The 5901-nt window shown below is 31.9% G+C and overlaps 1 long non-coding RNA gene across 1 annotated transcript; it reads left to right on the plus strand.

Moving 5' to 3' along the window:
• Positions 1 to 2856: 2856 nt before the first annotated feature.
• Positions 2857 to 4964, plus strand: LOC122051695. Its single transcript, XR_006131507.1, has 3 exons — positions 2857 to 3399; positions 4092 to 4170; positions 4695 to 4964. It is a non-coding gene; the product is annotated as an uncharacterized LOC122051695 (long non-coding RNA).
• The last annotated feature ends 937 nt before the right edge of the window (positions 4965 to 5901 follow it).

Consider the following 5901-nt stretch of genomic DNA (forward strand, 5'->3'; position numbering starts at 1 on the left):
TGCTAACATTACGGATCCTTTGACCAATGCTTTGGCACCGAGGAAGCATGATGGTCACACTAGGTCAATGGATATTAGATATTTCAGTGATTAACACTAGTGACATAAGGAGATTGTTCGTGTAAGCCCTAAGAGGCAATCAAGAGTTGATTAACTTAGGACATTTTGTATCATATTTTGTTATTTTATTAGAAGGCAAAAGTTATTGTTATTATATTTACTTCAGTTCATTACCGAATGAATAAGTACAATAATGTCTTAGAGTAGAAGGTTCTTGTTGGTTGGTCCTAGGAAGATTGTACCGGTTCCACTATACAAAATTTTTGTGCAAGTGTCGAACATTTCCTAACAACCTATTATGTTCTTTAGAAATTAAATTTGAAGTCACAAATGGAACTTAACATTATTGATTCCAAATTTAACTTATATGTTCTTAATGGTTTAGATTTGGATCGCAAACGATGCTTAACATTATTGATTTAAATCTACCTATGTTATAAATTCAATTAAATATTAATTTCGGAAATCGGTTCCCAGGTCAAACATAGCGAGGCACTTGGCCTTCTTGGGTATGAGAACATCCACCACTGCCTCGACAAAACCTTTTAACGAAATTCAATATTTAATTTCCTTATATAACCCTAGGTTTAACCAAAAGGAACAATCGAATCACAAATTCGAAAAAAAAACACAAATTCAAAACAAATCCGAATATCTAAAATCTCTAGCCTCTTGTGTTTGGAATTCATACAAAGAAGAACTAGTATGATGCGGAAAATAATTACTAGTTATATCTTTCTTTGTATACAACGACCTCTTGATCTTCTACCGTATTCCTCTTCTTATCTCGGACGTTGTGTGGGCAACGATCTACCGAAATGAGAACCACCCAAACCCTTCTTCTTCCTTTCTTGCAAGTTTCGGCCAAAACATTTCTCCTTGAGATGAAAAGTTTCGGCCACCACCACCAAGCTCCAAGGGATGCTAGAAACAAAACCTCCTTTCTTTCCTTCTTCTCTTAGCTAGAAACCGGCCACCAAGGACTCCTCTTGTATTGACGCCGCCGGCCACCAAGGAGGAAGAGAAAAGGAGAAGAGCAAGGAGCAAGGGTCGGCCACCACCAAGGAAGAGAGGGAGAAAAATAGAATAGAGTTATTACCCATGAAGGCACCACTACCCCCTCTTTTATAATCTTTGGTCTTGGCAAATAAGGAAAATTTAAATTAAAACTTCCTTATTACTTTGCCATGAAAATGAAAATTTAATTAATTAAAACCAATTTCCTTTTCTTAAATCCACATGGTCGGCCACCTCATTGCTCTAAGCAAGGAAAGTTTTAACACAAAATTAAAACTTCCTAATTTGTTTCCGAAAATTTTAAAATAAAAAATTTTCTAATAATTTTTCCCTTCATGGTTGGTTATAAAAGAAATTTTATAAATTAAAATCTCTCTATTTAAACATGTGGTGATTTCCAAAAAGAAAAGTTATCTTTTAAAATTAAAATCTTCCTCTCAATCTACAAATAAGAAAAGATATCAAATCTTCTCTTAATCTTTTGTAGAAACTTATAAAAGGAAAAAATTTATAATTTTAAAACTCTCTTTTAAATCATGAACATAGTTACAAAAAAGGAAAGTTTTCTCAAAATTAAAATCTTCCCTTCAATCTACAAATAAGGAAATATATCAAATTTTTTCTTAATCTTTTGTAGAAACTTATAAAAGGAAATATTTAATTTTAAAACTCTCTTTTTGAATCATGAACATAGTTACAAAAAAGAAAAGTTTTATCAAAAATTAAAATCTTCCTTTTAACTACAAATAAGGAAAGATATCAAATCTTTCACTTAATCTTTTGTAGAAAGCTATAAAAGGAAAGATTTAAATTTTAAACTCTCTCTTTTAAACCATGATATCTACATATATAAGAAAATATTTAAAATAAAATCCTTTTATATTTATTAGGGCCGGCCATAACAAGCTTGGACTCCAAGCTATGGCCGACCCCCTCATCTTGACTCAACCCTTAGCTTGGCCGGCCCAAGCTTGGGCTCCAAGCTTGCTTGGCCGGCCACCTAAGGGTGGGTAGGAGCACTACTAGAAAATTAGGCTTTTGAGACAAAAATTTTAAGACAATGACAAAATTCGTCTCAAATACTAAGTAATTAAGACAGTAATAATAAATGTCTCAAAATTTTATATTGAGACATTAAATTTAAGACAGTATTTAAGATTTTATCTCAAATTCAACTAATAAGACACCTAATAAAGACGGTTAAAAATATAATTATATAAGACATTCAAATAAAACGCTAAAAAAAATATTTGTCTTAAATTATCTTGAATATGATTCATCGAAACGATCGCAATAACTGTCACAGATTCTACCGTTCCATTTCCAATATTATTTCACAGAATGATCGTGACTATTGATAATTTACAGTAATGAATTTTTTTAATTTATAATTTGTGTTTAGACTATTGATAATTTAAGAATTATAAACATAAAGCATATTAAATATTTAATGATGTACTAACTTTTTAGGATATGCCCTAAATCATTCAATAACATAATAATAAAAGTAAATAATAAATTTATTTTATATATATATATATATATAGAGGGTGATAATATTAATTAAAACTAATTAAAATTTAATCTAATTATATTTATTTAAGAAAATAATAATAATATAATTAATAGTTAATAAGAAAATAAATTTATATGATTATATAGATTTTTTATTTTTTAAAATGATTATTTATTATATTTTATTATATTATATTTTTAAATGATATATTTTAGAAAATAAATTTTGTTATCAAAACTAAGTCCTAAATTTCTATTAACATCATCGTCTTCTCATTTTCTCACGCTTCGAAACCTAAAAGCCGCCGTTGTCGCCGCTTCAGCCGTCGTTGCTGCCTCCAGCTTCGTCTTCTTCTTCTTCTTCTTCTTCTCACCCTGTCGTGTCCGCCCGCTGATACATCCGCCGCTTTAGCCGCGGCGGCCATTTCCATTGCTGTCGCCACTGCTTCTTCCGCCGCCGCCGCCGCTTCCTCCCCTCGCCGCTGCTTCCGCTCCCGCCTTCTTCTTCTTCTTCTTTTCGTCCTGTCATACCCGTCTTCCGCTGCTGCCATGTTCTTCTTGATGGAGCCATTGATTTTGGACAGGATGAAGAAGTTGCAGAGAATGATGAAACATATTAGGATTATTTTTTGTATTGTTATTCTTTAACGTTGATGAGGATAATGCATTTGAAGAACCTACTTTAGGCTCAGCTTTCTCGAACCTAGTGAGCTTGGAAATCATTCTCTCAAGGCTTTTTCTTACACATGGAAGTGGAGAGTTGGAAGCAGATAATGTTTTGATTTGAGAACTGATAGTCCTTGGTCGGTATGCACATTTGCTTTTTGTTTCCGACATTGTTCCTTGTCTTCTTTTTTCTTCCTAATTTATCATGCTCTAACTGATCAACAATTCCAGTAACAGTAGTTGGAATTCTTACATCAGTTGCATCTTTAGCATTGTTGTTTAAGTCGATATGTGAATACACACTACTCTTCACCATTTCCTTCTCCTGCGACAAGTCAACTTTTTTTGTTCCATTTGCATTGCTATTTTCTTGGACAAATGTAGTTTCAGAACCAACTTCACCATGCCTCATATCCCTTCTCTTTTGAACTTTACCTGGTTCAATAGGAATACTTCAATACCTTTGTCGATAGGAGCTTCATTACTAACCAAATTGGCTTTCTTAGTCCTCTTCAACATAGAGATTTCTTTGGTTGTGTTACTATCCATGGAGTTCTCCACAAATTGCTCATCCATTCTGCCTTATCCTGGTAATAGAACAACTTTGCATCGTCCAAGCAAAATGAGCTTCTGAACTTTTTAAAGAGGTCACTAATTGCAATGGTCATCAATTTTTATTCTTCTTCATTTATGTTTGATGTATAATCAATTTTTGAGTATTAGTCTGATTTATTTATAATTTAGTAATTGGTCATCATTGTTTTCTTTTTTAAGTTTAGCTTCAAATGTGTAATTGACATCTGGACTAATATGTTGATTTTTTTTCATGATAGGTCATCATGGTTAGACAAAAAAAGAAAGAGACAATCATGCTAGAAAAATTGAATGGTGATCAAGCAAATGTGGTAAGAGGTAATTTATCTCAAATGCATCCTCCCACACGTGTAAAAGAGAAACTACAACAAGAAAAACTAAATAACATATTACGTCCAATAGTTCATCCACAAACAAGATCCAAGCATCAATAACAAGTTCAGCATGCATCAATATTGCAAGCTCAAACTTTAGAGCTCATTGATGAACAACAAAATTCATAATCAATTGATGTTGGTGATGTAGTAGTGTACATATTAACAATTTTGATGATGTAGTAGTGTACATATTTTTAAGTTATAGATAAATTTATTTTACAAGTGCAACAACTTGAAAGTCACAAAGATATTGACAAGCACATGAACCATCATTTCTTATTACGAGATGAAGAGGTTTGTTTAACTTGGGGTTATTTGTGTTGTATATATACATAGTTGCAAGAAAGAGGATTATGTGTTAAATGATGATATTTCTTATTGAAAAGTTCTATTTATTGATTTTTTAACAATATATATTATAAATCATCTTTACCTCTAATAAGAGTTTTTTTTTTAAATGTTCAGGATTATGACGAAGAAGGATTATAGAAGTTATCTCCAGATCATGAGGAGTTGATCTTTAGACTTTCTATTGTGTAACTTTTATGGGAATAATAGTTGTTTTTCTTATCAAATTAATGATGGATGTGTAGATATTTCTATTATTGCATGAATGCTGGATGCACTTCAATTAATGATTGTAGAATTTTATATTATGTATATCATTTTTAATTTATAGAGAGAATTTTTCCTTTTGTTTTGAAATGATAATTCAATAAATCTGATCTAGATTAATTTGTATAGTAAATATTCTTTTAAGATTATTAATTTTAATCACAAATGTTGCATCTAACAAGTTAAAACATTAGGGACAATAATTTATTGTCTTCACTTCTATTTGAGACAGCACATTACCATCTCAATTTAGTGTCTCTAGTTTTTTCACAGGATAAGACATAGCATTTGAGACAAAACAATAGCTGTCTTAAATACTTTTGAGACAATTAAACAACTGTCTCATCACCGTCTTAAATAGCATTTGAGACAGTACAACTGTCTCAATATTTTTTTGAGACGCTTGTATTGGGGACGACTACATTACCGTCTCATCACTGTCTCAAAAACATTTTGAGACACTAAATTTATAATTTAAGACATATTTTGTTGTGTCTCAAAAGCCTAGTTTTCTAGTAGTGGAGGTGGGTATGCGGTGGGTATAATTCTCTATATACAAGAGGCTATGATAGGGACCGAGAGGAGTAATTGGTTTTGGTCTCTCGATGAAATTAAGCTTCCCGTGTTCGCCCCGAACACCCAACTTAATTTCATCAATAATAATTCATACCACTAAAGAATTATTATTGAACTACAACGCTAATCCCAAATTATATTTTGGGCTCCTTCTTATTATGAGTGTGTTAGTCTCCCTGTGTTTAAGATGTCGAATGTCCACTAATTAAATGAGTTACTGACAACTCTCTTTAATTAATATCTTAGTCCAAGAGTAGTACCACTCAACCTTATCGTCATGTCGAACTAAGTCCACCTGCAGGGGTTAACATGACAATCCTTATGAGCTCCTCTTGGGGACATTATCAACCTAGATTACTAGGACACAGTTTCCTTCTATAATCAACAACACACTATAAGTAATATCATTTTCTAACTTATTGGGCCTTTTGATTTATCGAGCTAAATCTCACCCTTTGATAAGTCAAATAAATAAATACTA

Source organism: Zingiber officinale, chromosome 3A (genome assembly GCF_018446385.1).
Source record: "Zingiber officinale cultivar Zhangliang chromosome 3A, Zo_v1.1, whole genome shotgun sequence".
Classification (NCBI taxonomy): domain Eukaryota; kingdom Viridiplantae; phylum Streptophyta; class Magnoliopsida; order Zingiberales; family Zingiberaceae; genus Zingiber; species Zingiber officinale.